At 45.5% G+C, this 16986-nt stretch overlaps 1 protein-coding gene and 1 pseudogene across 1 annotated transcript in view; both read left to right on the top strand.

Annotated features, from left to right (window-relative positions):
• B3GNT2 (UDP-GlcNAc:betaGal beta-1,3-N-acetylglucosaminyltransferase 2) overlaps positions 1-16986 on the top strand; it is a 47565-nt gene that overhangs the window by 143 nt on the left and 30436 nt on the right. The window lies entirely within an intron of this gene.
• LOC135228691 (small ribosomal subunit protein eS26-like) lies at positions 17-16105 on the top strand (annotated as a pseudogene).

Genomic DNA, 16986 nt, shown 5'->3' with positions numbered 1-16986 from the left:
GGGCGCCCCGTGCGCTCCCCTCCGCGCCGCCTCCCTGGCCTGCCCTGCCCGCTGCCCGAGCTCCCCGCTCCCGGTCCGTGCACCCCTCTGCTCCCCGCCCGGGCCCTCCCCGGTTCCGGCTTGGCCCAGCGCCTCCGCCCACAGGCCGTCCTAGGTGGCTCCTGCGGCGTCTGCGCGCCCCTTTCTTCCTTCCTTCTTTTCCGGGGAGAGGGCAGCGACACCGTCAGCCGTGCGGCTTTCCAGCCTCCTGCCCGGTTCCACGCGCTCTCGGGGGAGTTCGGGGACCCCCCTTCCTCGCCGCACCCCGACTTCCGGGGGAGCCCCCGCCGGGGTGTTGCAGGCGTTGGGAGGGGGCGTCTGGGTCCGGGTGTCCACCTCTGGGGCGCAGGGACGTTTTGGGGAGGGGGCTGCGCGTGACTCTCAGTAGCACCCCCCCCCCCGCACTGCGCAGGTCTCGGGTGCCGCAGGGGGAGGAGACCAGGTGTTTTCTGAGGCGAGGAGCCTCCGGCAGCCACTCGCCCCCCCTTCACCTCCCGGTCCCCAAAGGCTGGTTTCTGCGAAACTTAGGGAGAGCCTTTCGTTTTGACCTCAAAAAATACTCCACGCCGTGCAGGTTGAATGATTAACCAGGGTGCTGGCCCGAGAGGTGGGGGTGGGGTGCTGCCCGGCGGTGGATCGGGTAAAGCGGGTTTTCTGCACAGCAGCTCGCGGGAAGGGTGCGCGTGGGGGGCGCTCCGTGGGGGCCCCGCGGGGCTGAGGCCGAGAGTCCTGGCGTCCGTCCGGGGACTGCAGGCAGACCCTTCCGAGAGGCTGTAAAATCAGCCACCGTATTGATTTCCAGGCCACGGTATCTTACACTCAGGGCTGGGGAGCCGCACAGTCCCCCCCACCGGGCGCCCCCATCACGTGGGGAGGAGCTGTCGAGAGATCCGAGGTAACGTGTATGACAGCTTGTCAGCGCCTTTGAAAAACCATCATACATCTATAACCTCTGTCGGCGAGGATTTTAGTCTGTGTTTGCTCTCCTGCCCCCTTGGCGGCCTCAGTCTTCCCAGCTTCGCAGAACGATTGTTTAGAACAATTACACCATTTTTCCTCCTCCCTTGTTGGAGCCTTGCGGTAGATTTCAGTTTGCAAAGCCAGCTGGTGAATATGGGCTTATATTTGTGATAAACTCTTCCAGCAATTTGTGCCTCGGGAGGTGGTGCGACGGTTAACGAGGTGGCCGACTGCGTCTGGCTGGGACTGAGAAGGCGGATCCCGGGGAGCCCAGGGATTGCTCTCGGGCCCACTCGTGGTCGCGCTGTTGCCGATCTGACAGCTTGGCCCCGAGGGTGGTCAGGGCGGTGACTTCCTCCACTGTCCAAGTTCGCACTTTAGATTCTTTTGAATGGAGGTATCGAGCCAGGTGGAAATTGTGAGCCTGTCGTAGAGAGCCTGTCTGATGTGAAACCAGATTAGGGCCTCTGCAGAATTCTAGTGAGTTACCTCCTTCCCCCTACCCAGCCTGTAAAAAACGTTTTTATCCTTCTGTTTGAAATTACTTTTTAAATTTAGAGTATTGCTTTTCTCTACTCGGGACTCTCTGCTCTGTACTTAGGTTTTTGCGAAGATAGTCTGTGTACGATGTAAGGCTTAATTCTTCCATGAAACTCGCTGTTCAGACCAGCCTTGGTTCTGCCACATAGTGTTCAGTGACCTTGGGCAAGTTGTTTTTCATCCATGCCTTGCTTCCCGTTTCTCCTTGTGGAAGTGGTAATGTCTGCTGTACAAGACTGTTAAAATTTTTTTTTTTACTGAGGACCAAATAGGATGTTGTTTGCAAAACTCCTGGCCCTGAACGTGGGAGTTGGGAAGTGCTCAGTAAGAGGTCATTGTTGTAATTAATTTGTAAGTTCCTCCCAGCATCAGTGGTAACCGTACCAAAACATTAAACCTTGGGGAAACCATTTAGATGTGTCTGTCTGAGACTGAAATTGGAAAAAATTTGGCAGATGCAGATTGCAGATTTTTAAAATCCAAGGAATGAGGTAATCTTTTGAGTAAAATAACAATTTGCTTGTTGTAAAAAATTATGTGTATTTTCTAGGCTTCTGATGGTGACGTGAAGATACAGATGGCTTGTAATTCTTAAGATGTCCTTGTTTTAAAAAAGTCATGGTTTACATTTTTCTAATTCTTAATTATGCTACAAGTTATGCTGAGATAGGAAAGTGGACCTGATCATAGTTAAATTTTCAGTGCGCTGGGATTATTTTATTTTTCAGTTAAATTAGGAAATGAATCAGGATCATAAAAAATATTAATCATTGCTGCATGTTGCATTGTTGGTAAAAGCTAAGCTGTTCTGGGTAGACATGTCTGGGGCTGTTTCAGCTGATGCAGGAATAAGATAAGGTTCCTTAATAGCTTTAATGTTTTCTAATAAGGCTGGTGTTTCCTAGGGATGCTGACCCTGGGGTGCTGAACGTGCCAGAGGCACTGTTTGTTCTTGACACACTGGGTCTGTGCTTTCAGCCCTTTCTTAAGAGAGAATCAAACACAGACTTTGACTCTACTTAACTTTTTAATAGTTTTCTTGGATGGTTTGTTAAAGACTTTAAAAATTGGTAAATGGAAATGGTTACTTTGTAAACATTGAGATTCTTGCAGTTGGGATAGTGTTTGGTTTTTTTAATCTATTGCGACACAGCCAATGGTGGTGCATAAATTACCATTACTGAAAAATCCTCATAAAGGCCTTTTGGTCTTATAAGTATATGTCCAGGTGACGTCCTCAGAGTTACTTCAGTCAGTTGCCTGGTATTTTTGGGGTGTGCATAACATTAAAACAAGAATTTAGCTAGGCTCTGATCACTTGAGTGGTGTTTCTTAGCTGCATAATCAAAAGCACCCGGTAAAGAAGACCGCACACACCCAACAGGTGTGGGTCCAGCTGTCTTCCTCTAGCCCCACCCCAAGGTGGGATGACTGTTACTGGTGCTTGCCAAATGCATCTCCAAATTGTAGGATGAATAAATTCCTCTCTCTGGAGAGACAATTACCTTTTGAATAAGAGGAGTGTTGGGCGGGGGACAGGGCTAGGAAAGAACTGATGTAATGATTTCATCATTGCCCCACTGGTGGTGAGGCGTTGCCAGTCTGAACACGGCTACAGTGAGGAGAACTGATTATTTGATGGGGTGTTTGTCATATGTGGCCCCATTACTTTACTGCTGGAAAAAATGATTTCTATTGAATTTTACATTTTCACAGCACTCCTGTTGCCTCTGCTGTTTCTGTTTTATGCACTATGCCTGCCAGCCTTGTCATCTTGCCCTATCTTAATTTTCTGTAACAAAGTTCAAGCTTGTTTTGAGAGTTAGGGTTCATGATAAAGTTAAAACATTTATTTGTCTTGGAATATTTTGTATAAATCTAGCTTTAACTGTTGTTATGGGTAACTCTTTCTCTAAGAACTTTGTTACAAAGTCTTTTTTGAGCCTCTGTAAACGGAGGGTCAATTTCCGGTAGCCAGGAAGTGATACTTTCTACTTTTCATTCTGTGGCATTTTAAAGCAGGTTTTATTGTTCACATGCCTTCAGTCTGATTTGATTAGGATGTACGTTGCGTACCAGAATGTTCTTTAAAACTGATTATCTAAGGTAATCAATTCTGAAGTGCAGTCAAGTTCTGTCAGGGTGGCCCTGTGGTGGTTTAGTGGTTAAGAGCATGGACTTGGACACAGTCAGACCAGGATTTTTTTTTTTTTTTTGACTGAGATGTAGCATATAGTGAAATATGTAAAATGCAGTCATGGTTGGTGGGTGGCCACCTTCCTGATCAGCTCTCCAGACAGTTCCTTGTGCCCTTTTCCAGTCAGGATGCATCGGCTAGAAACCTGTGTGACTGTAGACAAGTTATTAACCTCTCTGTATCTCCGTTTTCTCATTTGTGAAATGGGAGCATAAAGCCTGCCCTTTCCCATAAACTAGCTGGGAAGACTAATGTGTCGGTACAGCTACTTAAAACATTAGTTTTGTCTTCTGTTTTATTTCTTTAAAAAAGTGATAAACTTGGTACAACCACTTTGGAAATCGATTTGGCGCTTCCTTAAAAAGCTAATAATAGAACTACCATACGACCCAGCAATCCTACCCCTTTGGAATATATCCTAGAGAAATAAGAGCCTTTACATGAACAGATATGTGCAGTCCCATGTTTATTGCAGCACTGTTTACAATAGCAAAAAGATGGAAGCAACCAAGGTGCCCATCAACGAATGAATGGATAAATTATGGTATATTCACACAATGGAATACTACGCATCGATAAAGAACAGTGAGAAATCTGTGAAACATTTCATAACATGGAGGAACCTGGAAGGCATTATGCTGAGTGGAATTAGTTGCAAAAGGACAAATATTGTATAAGACCACTATTATAAGAACTTAAGGAATAGTTTAAACTGAGAAGAAAACATTCTTTTGTGGTTACGAGAAGCGGGGAGGGAGGGAAGGTGGGAGAGGGGCATTCACTAATTAGATAGTAGATAAGAACTACTTTAGGTGAAGGGAAAGACAGCACACAATACAGGGGAGGTCAGCACAATTGGACTAAACCAAAAGCAAAGAGGTTTCCTGAATAAACTGAATGCTTCGAAGGCCAGTGTAGCAGGGGCAGGGGTCTGGGGACCATGGTTTCAGGGGACATCTAAGTCAATTGGCCTAATAAAATCTATTAAGAAAACATTCTGCATCCCACTTTGAAGAGTGGCGTCTGGAGTCTTAAACGCTAGCAAGCAGCCATCTAAGATGCATCAATTGGTTTCAACCACCTGAATCAAAGGAGAATGAAGAACACCAAGGACACAAGGCAATTATGAGCCCAAGAGACAGAAAGGGCCACATAAGCCAGAGACTACATCAGCCTGAGACCAGAAGAACTAGATGGTGCCCAGCTACAACCGATGACTGCCCTGACAGGGAACACAACAGAGAACCCCAGAGGGAGCAGGAGAGCAGTAGGATGCAGACCCCAAATTCTCGTAAGATCAAACTTAATGGTCTGACCGAGACTAGAAGGACCCCAGTGGTCATGGCCCCCAGACCTTCTGTTGGCCCAGGACAGGAACCATTCCCGAAGCCAAATCTTCAGACATGGATTGGACTGGACAAAGAGTTGGAGAGGGATGCTGGTGAGGAGTGAGCTTCTTGAATCAGGTGGACACTTGAGACTATGTTGGCATCTCCTGCCTGGAAGGGAGATGAGAGGGTAGAGGGGGTTAGAAGCTGACAAAATGGACACGAAAAGAGAGAGTGGAAGGAGGGAGTGGGCTGTCTCATTAGGGGGAGAATAATTGGGAGTGTGTAGCAAGGTGTATGTGGGTTTTTGTGTGAGAGACTGACTTGATTTGTAAACTTTCACTTAAAGCATATTAAAAATTATAAATAATAATAATAATAAAAACATACTGCCAGATTGTAAACTGTTTGCTTTTGGGATAATCAAAAATAAAACTGTAGGAAAAAAAAAGTGATAAACTTAACCAACCATATTGTATGTGCTTAAATAAGCTGTTTTGTTATAAAAAACTATGTGGGTATTATTCAAAGTTAGAAGTCAAATCATTATTGATTCAGCACTTTGTGGATATAATATTTAGCTTAAATAAGATGTGTTATTTTGATCCCCTGTTATTTTTAATGACATTTTCTCTCTAAGTCGTGAGATGACAGTCACTGAATTTTCCTTTGCAGAGCTGTTTGGTCGCGTGTGTGACATGAGCTGGTGTGGGTGATGAGAACTAGTTCACGCTCGGTTACGAAGCTTGAGGGAAGAGTTGACTTTAGATAAGAGGCGTCAGCAAATACCCAAGATGCTCAGAACAACATTTACTGCCTTGTTTTGTGAAATATTTAATTTCAGAAGCGAAAGCGGAGGGCCAACTGTTGATTGCATACTTGAGACAAGCCATTTGAGACCTTTTCAGCTTTGTGGTCTCACCCTACAGGTGGCATTCTATATTCGGTATATTTTCTTTTGGATACTTTTTATTTTAGGACTCATTCTTTAAATGTGCTGTGTTTTTAAGCAAATAGTGTGCATCTTCTGTGTTTGCTGGTCAGCCATTCCCCCCTCCTCCAAGGTATTTTCGTACACACTATGATAATTTTTTTTGCTCAGCCATCTCCCCCCGGAGGTATTTTCGTACACAGTACGTTAATTTTTTTTTTGCAGCAGCAGCATGTGGAATAGGTTTGACATACATGGTGACCCACGTCAGGGTGCCTTGTGAGGGGGAGGGTATGGCTAGCAAACAAACAGGGAGTGTGTTGTTTGCTTAAAAATACAGTAACTTGGGGGCAGTTTGGCATTCTGCAGTGCAGTAGATCACTTTTCTATGGTCTTTCTCTCCATAGTCTTGTAACTCCCGCCCAAATGACTGGGTGGGCCTATGTAAATAAGGTGCATGGTAACCTTGTGGGATGGGACCATGCATATAAGGTATATGGAACCCTAACGAGGGGATTGGTCAGTTTTCCCACCCTACTAGGCTTAAAATTAACCATCCCAGAGGAGGAAAGGGGAGCCCTCACTACCACCAAGAAGAGACAGGAGTGGAGCTTGTCTTTTGGACCCAGGGTCCCTGCACTGAGAACCTTCTAGACCCAGGAGACAGCGCCAGATGGCAAGAAGTGATGGTATGGAAGTGGTGGCAACAGAACGAGGAGACTGACACGAGAGAACGCAGTGGGCATCCTGGCCCACAGAGCAAGGCAGTTTCGGTGGACTTGCAGATCCACAGAGTGAGAGAGCTCAGTGTCTTTGGGCAGAAGGCTTCCTGGTGGAGTGGGGTACTCCTGGGCACTTACTGGCGGAGCTAAAGAGCTTTGTAACACTTGCCCAAGCAGGGCAGAGGCAAGGCTGAGAGCCAGAGGGAGGCTGTCTTGATTGAAGGGCCGTATCCTAAGTCCTTCCTGATCCTAAATTGTAACCTACTTCCCTTAATAAACCTCATGACTGTGAGTATGGTCTGAGTTCTTTGTGGCCATTAGAACTAATTATTGAACTCAGCAGGGAAGTAGAGTGCTGTGGAAGGGAAGACTGGTGTCAGAATTGGTAAAAAGGTTGGAAGGTGTAGGTGTGTCTGAGCTCAACTTGTAGAAATCAGCCTGGGGCTGTTGATGCCGGATAATGAATGTCCTCCCCTCTTAGAAGAGGAGGCCCGACAACGGCCATAAAAGAGCTTTTTATTTATTTAGAAAGAAGAAAAAATAAAGATGCATTAAAGAAAAAAGAATACCACCATCTCTTAACACTGACTTTTGTCAACTATTTGCTCTGGCTCTTTCTAGGTGCCCTTTTTGTTTTTGCATATATATGCTTCTAGAATTACCTTAGGAAAAACATACTGCCAACACTTTAGGCAAATTTACATAAACTGTGGGCCTGTTCAGAGATGCCTGCCCAAAGGCAGGAGGCTTTGAAGGCCTGGGTTCAAATCCATCCACACTCTGGCCCCTATTCTTGGCTATACCAATGTCAGAAATGCTGAGCAGGCTCGCCTCAGAGGCCCCATCAGAGGTAACCTTGGCCTCCAGGTTATGGTAACTGAGAGGGAAAACCTGTCCTTGCAAACGCCCCTTTTTGTTGTAGTGAAAGTATACGTATCACCACGTTAGCCAGTTCAGCAGTTTCTGTATGTATGATTCAGTGACATTGATTAGAATCTTCATGTTGTGCAACATGCTCACTATTTTCCAGATTATTCTATCACCAGGAACAAACTCAATGCCCCCAAGCAAAACTCTCCCGTTCTCCCTCCATCCCATCCTAGTAGCCACTTGCAGTCTTTGGTTTCTATATATTTTACTTGCTTATTTCATGGAAGTGAGGGCAAGCACTGTGCTGGGCCTTGTGGATTCAGAGGTGGCTCATGCTGGAGACTCTAACCAGGAAGAGGTGTGAGCAAGGTCAGGAGATGCCTCGAAGGGTGAGTGGTGGCATTTCAGGGGCAGAGAAAGGAGGGCAGATGCCATCAAGAGATTGATTGCTGAGAAGATGGAGGACACGGAGGCACGAGGGGGGTGTCTGGGTTTATATGCAGGTTGCTTAGAGTGATAGGACACAGGTCGGCCTTGCAAAGAATGGCATTGACATTTGTGGAGACAGTGGGGAGCCATGGAATGTGTTTGTGGTGGAGTGGATGTGGTGACATAGGTCGGATTTGGGCTTGGGAAGATGACTTGAGCCAGAAGGGTGGACGAGAGCCCTGGGTCATTGTACAGCCGCCCAAACCAAAGCTTCCTGATTCACATTTTCCCCACTCCCCTAAACAGTGTATTTTTAGCAAGAAGTCAGAGGGATCCTTTAAAAGCTGAAATTACCTCTACTTAGGATCCTCCCCGGCTCCCCATCTCTCAGTAAAAGCTAAGGTTCTTATGTTGCCTACAAGCCCGTTTTCTGACCCACCCTACTCTCCCCCAGCCAGTTCACTCCACACCGGTCTCCCAGCTGTTGAGGAACAGACCAACCATTTACCTGCCTCTGGCCTTTGCCCTGGCTGTTCCATCCGCCTGGAATTACCCCCTCACTCCCAACGCCCAGGTATCTGTGGCCTTTCTCAGGCTTTCTCTGGCTGCCTTGCTTAAAAAAGCACCCTTTCCCTTAACCCCGTACCATGCTTATTTTTATCCTAACACTTCTCAGCCTTAAAATTGACCGCATTACTTTATTCTTGTCTGTATCTCCTCATGAAAATACAAACTCCATGAGGTCAGGTAGTTTTGTCTGTCTATTCACTGCTGTATCACCAGACCTTAGAACACTGCTTGGTACCTCAGTGCTTGACAAGTATTTGTTGAATGGGGCCACTTGGTTAGTCTTGGTGGTGGGAAAACTCAAACCAGGGCAGGAGTGGTATAGGATTTGTGTGTGTGTGAGAGAGAGAGAGTGTGTGTGAGTGATTTGAAAGAGATGAGAGAGAAAAGGTCTCTGGCAGGTGGAATGGGGTTTAGAACTCATTAAGGGAGATGTGGAAGAGGTAAGCTGCAGATATAAATGCCCTGGAACTTTTTTACATATTGAGATCTTGGAGGCTACAGTGTCTTCAGAGAGGCCAGGGGATGGAATTGTGCAGTGAGGGATGACGCATCACCCAGCAGCAGACTTCAGACCCAGCAGTGTAGATGGGAGTGTCCATTTTTGAGGTGGGACTAGAAGTGATAGCTGCCAAGGTGCAATAGAACCAGGAAGAGAATCAGGGCTAGAGGGTGGCATTGGACTTGGAATGGGGGTGGTGGTGGTGCCCTGGGACGTCAGGAGAGGACAGGACTGTGAAGATTCTGGAGGGAAGGGGGTTAGGGAGCCACTGGTCAGGAGAGGGGGCTTTCAGGTGGAAGAGATTATTGGCACCAGACCCCAGAGGAGCAGCAGGACCTGCCACAAGGGTCAGTAATGGTGGCAGAGAGTGATCCTTTAAAGGGGAGACTGGCCACTGTAGAGGACTTGGAGAAATAGGGTTTAGTTCCAGAGCTGACTTCGAATGTCTTTGTAACCTTGACAACCCACTTGGCTTTTGGTAACCCCACTGCAAAATAGGATAAAACCTGCACAGCCAACTTCTGTGCTTATTATTTGAACCACATGGAATTGGGGAGTGAAAATGCTGACACCTCACCAAGGCACTCTGCTGTGGATCAGAAACTTGCTAAGACTGAGATTTTGTTGTTTGTTTTCTTTGAAAAGCACTTAACATCCAAATGCTTCTCTAAAGTGCTTTTGCACCCCATGTAGGAGCTCAATCTTGTTGAAGAAAAATCCCCTTCCGATCTGGCTGATGATGCTTTCAGAGTCAAATATGTCTGTCTAACATTGGAAGGGTGTGTTATGAATGCCGTCTTTTCTACATTTTTGACATTTGGAACTAATGAGATGATTTTACATTTATTATTTTATAGCTTTTATTCTTATAAGTCAGTGAGATGCAGCCATTTTGTTTTTCTTGTCTCCGTTTACCACATAAGGAATTCTTGTCTTCAAATGATCTTAAAATATCTCTCATGAATACACCTATTTTTAACGGAATGTTTCTTTTGAATTTTTTTCCTCGAGGTTCACATGGAAATTTTCAAGCACACTCATGTAGGGATGGTACAGTGAAGCCTTAGGGAGCCCTCACCAGTTTCAGCTAGGGTGTGGTCACCCTTCATCCTAACCCCACTCGTGACCAGGGGCCTGTAGGCTACATCTTTCAGAGTGGAGAGCAAGGTCCACCCTGGACCTACAGGTTTGGGGAGTCATCAATGTAGCAATAGAAGAAGCTCCAGGAGTGGACGGGATCACCGAGGGAGACTGAGAAGTGGGCAGAAAGTGGGAAGCTCAGGGTTTCTGAGGTCCCTGGTGTTTCCATATACATGACAGATAGCCATATGTGATGTATGTGTATGTAACATTCACAGACATGCTTAAAATGAGGTGATTTAAATTGCTTTGTAGAAGAGGCCTAATTTCTAAGTGCTCAGTACTGTGCCCATATTTTGACCAGGCAGTATGTTCTTTTTTATTTTGGCAGCACGTGTCTTTCTTGGCCGGTGGCCAGAGAAAGCTCTGTTAATATTTCACCTCTTCTTTGAATTTCGTAGACACTAAGTTTTGTTTGAACAACTTCCCCTTTAAAAAAACGTCTGGATATAAAACTGAAACAGTGGTTTTGGGGATGTATTTTTGAAATCCATCTGATTTATTTTGATGCCAAAAGAAATTAAACTTAAAAACAACAATCCTCAGGCGTTTATCAGTAATTTATTGAGCTCTCTCGGGTCCTCACTTCAAAGATGACTAAGAAAGGGAGGAACAACGGTCATGCCAAAAAGGGCCGCAGCCGTGTGCAGCCTATTCACCGCACGAACTGCGCCCGCTGTGTGCCCAAAGACAAGGCTGTTAAGAAGTTCATAATTCGAAACGTAGTAGAGGCTGCTGCTGTCAGGGACATTTCCGAAGCGAGTGTCTTCGACACATACGTGCTTCCCAAGCTGTACGTGAAACTACATTACTATGTGAGTTGTGCCATTCACAGCAAGGTGGTCAGGAACCGTTCTGGTGAAGCCTAGGAGGACAGAACCCCCCCACCCCGACTTAGACCTGCAGGTGCTGCCCCACAACCTCCACCAACACCCATGTAAGGATTTGAGTCCTTAAAGGCTGAAGAAAAACCTGAAAGAAAATAAAATTGAAATTATACTTTAAAAAAAAAAAAGTAATTTGTTGAAATTGAACCAACATCTAAAAAGGGAGAAGGGGCAGGGAAGGCATCTGAGAGATGGGAGCTGGCAGAGAAGGGGCAGCCGTTCTTCGTGTTGGGTACCTTGTCCTGAGGCTGGTCCCAGGTCACCACAAGGTGTCTTCTGGGGGTAGGATGGTTCCTGACTCAGGAGAAGACCGGCATCCCAGGGGAGCCTAGTTTAATTGGATATCCAATGCGCATGAGGACTGATTCCTGGCTCTGGATGGTTAGGGTCCTGTGGGCGGGGCCTTCCTGCCTTTCATATCACAGAGTACTTGTGGGGTGGAGGACATAGGCACTGCCCCCTCAGGGTTGAGGAGGGTGGGATCTTGGCTCCCCTGGAACCCATTTGAGTTGGGAAGCTTTGCTTTGGGGGAATCCTAGGTGACTAGGTCTTGGTACCACCTCTTGAAGGGTTCCAGTTTTCGGGGATGAAATCCGTAAGGTGGTTAGCTCTGACTGAGGGAATTCAGGGTGTCCTTGCTAAGGAGGAGGTAGGTTTTGAACTTAGGTGTTGAAGGTAAAGGTTGGCTTGAAAAGCAAGAAAAGGAGCATTTCAGGTTGGGAGGGGCCAGCATGACCAGAGGTATGGGGTGGGGGGACAGCAGTTGTGTCTTGAGGAGAGCTGGTAGCTGGAGCAGGGGGGAAGGTTAGTGGGTGCTATGGATTGAATTGTGTCCCCCCAAAATGTGTGTCAGCTTGGCTAGGTTATAATTCCCAGTATGGTGTGATTGTCCACCATTTTGTCATCTGATGTGATTTTCCTGTGTTGTAAATCCTACCTAATATTAATGAGGCAGGATCACAGGCAGTTATGTTAATAAGGCAAGACTCACTCTACAAGATTAGGTTGTATCTTGAGTCAATCTCTTTTGACTTGTGAAAGAGGGAATCCAGCAGAGAGACGGGGATCTCATTACCACCAAGAAAGAAGCATCAGGAACAGAGTATGTCCTTTGGACCAGAGTCCCTGCACTAAGAAGCTCCTAGACCAGGGAAAGATTGATGACAAGGACCTTTCCCTGGAGCTGGCACCCTGAATTTGACTTCTAACCTCCTGGACTGTGGGGAAATAAATTTATCTTTGTTAAAGCTATCTATCCACTTGAGGTATTTGTTATAGTAGCACTAGATGACTAAGACAGAATTTGGTACTGAAAATAGGGTGCTGCTTTGAGAGATACCTAAAATGTTGAACCTCTTTTGAAACTGCAAATAGATAGATGCTGGAAGAGTTTTAAAGTGGCTGATAGTAAAAGCCTAGATTGCCTTGAAGAGACTGTTAGTGGAATTATGAACATCAGAGATGATTCTGGTGAGGACTCAAAGGGAAATGAGGAGAGCTGTTACACTGGAAATGGTAGCTGTGGGATTAGGGTCACCACCTGGTGGAGGCTGTCCCTGCAGGTGGGAGGAAGAGTGACAGGCTGCCCTGCCTCTTAGGCTGTGGGGTTGGAGCAGCTCAAGGAGGGGCAGGAAACCTCCAAGACGAGAAGATAAGAGGAGGAATGGGGAAGTAGGAAAGGAACTAGAAGTAACTCAGGACTCAAGAGAAGAACCCAAGACTTGGAGGCCCCATGCAGGGGGAGAAAACCTTAAACAGCCCTGGAACCCAGGGTTGAGAACTCTACCACTGAACCACCACTGCATCTATTCATGTGGGAACCTGGGCCTGTGCCTTATGCGCAGGAGTTTTATAGGAGGGCATCTGAGGGTGTCAGCATCTGAAACTGGCATCAGGGCATTGTGAGAGTGCTTAATGAGGATGGGATGCCCACCTCCTCTCCCACCCCGGCCACGCCAGCTGTACAGCTCTGTACCTGCCTTCCTGTTTGGTAGCAGTTGGGATGGGGTCACAGGCTAGGGGCGGCCCATCTGGGTTTCTGCCCCTCCCCCGCTCTCCATCTGGGGAGCCTCCTCAGAGCCAGTTTCCTTCTCTGTAAAATGAAACCCCAGTAACCACCAGACCGCTTCCAGCTGAGGTTTTGACACACTTTCTGGCACATGGGTTTGCCCCCGGTGAATCGGTGGGTGTTGAGGTGTGCAGTTATTAATTTGTCTGCAAGAGGGGGTGTCCCTGATGACTCCATCCCATTTCTTCACTTTCTTGCTGTTCTTTCCTCCCTAAGATGCCATACCATTGGCTGGCCACCTGCTAGTTGCCTTAGTTTTACATTGGCACGTGCCAGTTCTGCAGAACTTTCTGTGATTTTCACGCAGGTATATAGAAGACCTAGCCAGGCAGATACCTCAGGGCTGCTCTTTAAGAGATATCAAATGGGTAGGTTGAGGTGCAGGGGCTCCTGGAGTCGTGCTCCTTGTTGTGTTGTTGTTAACTGGCAGGGTGACCCCTGACTCATGGTGACCCCTGACTCATGGTGACCCCATTCACAACAGAACTAAACGCTGCCCAGCCCTGCACTGTCAGCATGATTGGTTGTGAATTGGACTGTTGTGATCCATAGGATTTTCACTAGCTGACTTTTGGAAATCAATCGTTAGACCTTTCTTCCTAGTCCATTTTAGTCTGGAAGTTCTGCTGAAACCTGTTCAACATCGTAGCAGCATCCACAACTCCACTGACAGATGGTGGCTGCGCATGAGGTGCACTGGCCGGGACTTGAACTCTGGCCCTCCCCCATGGAAGGTGAGAATTCTACCATGGATCCACCACTGCACCCATGCACGCTCTGTAGGGCATGTTTTCTTTCAGAAAATCTGTCGCTGGAAAACTTCATCCAAACAGCCAGGAAATTGAGAATTCACAAGGCAGTTTGTTAAATTACTTAAAATAAATACGGTGTCAGTGGGATTGATTTAAACATTTGTTGAAGTATTAAAGGAAGGCTATTTTTAGTATGCTATATGGATCCCTGAGTTGCAGCAAGTTCAATAACATATTCAAATAACAATTTCTTCCTCATTTTTGGAGGTTATATTTTTATTTTGGGAGGGACACAACTGTAAAATTTTATATTGCAGAAAATTGAGGGAGTTGCCCTCAAACTCTACATTTCTTGGAGATGAGAATTACCAAATGTAAATTAATAAGATTGGGAAGGGCAGCGATTGTCAAGAGTTTGTCTATGGCATACCTGTTGGAAGTGACATAGAGGATTCTCTATGCCAGGGAAAATGGTAGATTGAATTTGGTTGCCCAAGTGCTTAGCATTAAAATGATTGTTTTAAAAAGGATGTACCAAATTTTGGGAACCCTGGTGGCGTAGTGGTTAAGTGCTATGGCTGCTAACCAAAGGGTCGGCAGTTCAAATCCGCCAGGCGCTTGGAAACTCAATGGGGCAGTTCTACTCTGTCCTGTAGGGTCGCTGGGAGTCGGAATCGACTCGATGGCACTGGGTTTGGTTTTTGGTTTGGGGTGCCAAATTTTAAATTTCCATTTCTCTTTGTGGTCAGTTATCACAGCCCATGGAATCAAGTATTTGGGAATGATGTAATTTTGAAAATCAATCTTAAGAGTTTGAGGAGAACCTTAACAAGTATCTACACATCCAGCAACAGGGCTCCAAAATATATGACACAAACTCTAACAGCTCTGGAAAGAGAAATTGTTCCACAATAACAGTAGGAGACTTCAACACACCACTCTCGGTAAAGGACAGAGCATCTAGAGAGAAACTCAGCAAAGATACAGAAGATCCAAAGCCATAATCAACCAACTTGACCCCATAACCATACACAGAACACTCCACCCAACAGCAGCAAAGTATACATTCTTTTCCAGTGCACAAGGAACATTCTCCAGAATAGGCCACAAAGCAACCCTCAGGAAAACCCAAAACATCAAAATAACACAAAGCATTCAGTCTGATCATAAAAGAAATTAGTAACACTAAGAACAAGGAAAAAAGAAATCAAATACATGGAAACTGAATTAAAACCTTGCTTAAAACCAATTGAGTAGTAGAAGAAATGAAAGAGGGACTCAAAAAACTCCTAGAATCAAATGAAAATGAAAACACATCATACCAAAACCTTTAGAATACAGAAAAGGCAGTGCTCAGAGGTCAGTTTACACCAAAAAATGCACACATCAAAAAAGAACAGGCCAAAATAAAAATGTTAGCACTAAAACTTGAACAAATAGAAGGAGAACATCAAAAGAAGCCTGCAGGTACCAGAAGAAAGGAAATAATAAAGATTAGAGCAGGAATAAACGAAATAGCAGAAAAACAGTAGAAAGAATAAACAAGACCAAAAGTTGGTTCTTTGAATTGACAAACCATTGGCCAAACGGATAAAAGAAAAACAGAAGATGCAAATAACCTAAGTAAGAAATGAGATGGGGGATATTACAACAGACCCAACTGAAATAAAAAGGATCATAAAAGAATACTATGAAAAATTGTACTCCATCAAATTTGAGATCCTAGAGGAAACGGACAAATTTCTAGAAACACACTACCTACCTAAACTGTACAAACTGAGATAGAAAATCTGAACAGACCCATAACAAGAGAAGAGATTGAAGAAAGGTAATAAATAACCTCCCCTCCCCGCAAACAAAACAAAAAAAACCCTGGCCTGGTCGGCTTCACTAGAGAATTCTACCAAACATTCAGAGAAGAGTTCACACCGGTACTACTCAAAACTATTTCAGAACATAGAAAAAGAAGAATTACTCCCGAACTCATTCTGTGAAGCCAGCATAACCCTGAGATTAAAGTCAGGCAGAAACACCACAAAAAAAGAAAATTACAGACCAATATCTCTCATGAATATAGGTTCTCAACAGATGAATATAAACTCTCAGTTGTGTAGAGTTTAGCATCATATAAAAAAAAAAAATAATACACTGTGACCAAGTGGGATTCATACCAGGTATGCAAGGATGGGTTCAATATTAGAAAATCGATAAATGTAATCCACCACATAAATACAACAAAAGAATCACATGACCATCACAATCAGTGCAGAAAAAGCATTTGATAAAGTCCAACACCCGTTCCTGATAAAAACTCAGTAAAATTGGCACAGAAGGGAAGTTCCTCAACATAATAAAGGGCATCTACACAATTTCTTTCGTAAGGATCAGCACAAAGCTTGTTCTTATGAGGCAGAGGTTAAAAATGTCCCAGTGTCCAGTTTTTCAAAGCTGCTGAACCACTCTGTCATCTCTAACATCAACTGCTTCCTCTGGTGTCAATATTCTCCCTCTAGTCTTTGAGATCCCTAATTTCCTGCAGCGTCTCACAGAACTCTCGAACCATATAAAGGAAATGGCTCATGCGGTTGTGGAGGCTGGCATGTCCCAAATTAATGGGTCAGGCGTAGACTTCTCCCTGGCCCTAAGTCTCTGCCCAAAGGCACTCAGCTTTCTTGCTCTGCAGGCTGGAAAGCCCACTGCACCGTCTCCTGCGGGTCTCTCTTTCCTTGGTGGTGGTGGGCTCTCCTCTTTGCCCTTGAATTGGCTCACTTTTAAGGCAAAACTCCCACATGGCCATGGCTAGAAAGACCACACACAAAAGTAATCACACCGCAGCATCTATACGAAACCAACAGCCAATGTCGTTCTCAACGGAAAGACTGAAAACATTCCCTTGAAAACTCAAACAAGACAGGATGCCCTTTATCACCACTCCTATTTAACATTGTGCTGGAAGTCCCAGCTAGAGGAGTAAGGCAAGAAAAAGAAACATAGGGCATCCAAATTGGAAAGGAAGAAGTACAACTATACCCCTATTTGCAGATGATGTGATAC

The sequence above is a fragment of the Loxodonta africana genome, chromosome 26 (genome assembly GCF_030014295.1).
Source record: "Loxodonta africana isolate mLoxAfr1 chromosome 26, mLoxAfr1.hap2, whole genome shotgun sequence".
In the NCBI taxonomy this organism is placed as follows: domain Eukaryota; kingdom Metazoa; phylum Chordata; class Mammalia; order Proboscidea; family Elephantidae; genus Loxodonta; species Loxodonta africana.
The sequence above is the reverse complement of the archived record's forward strand: the minus strand, read 5'-3'. Positions and strand labels throughout refer to the sequence as shown.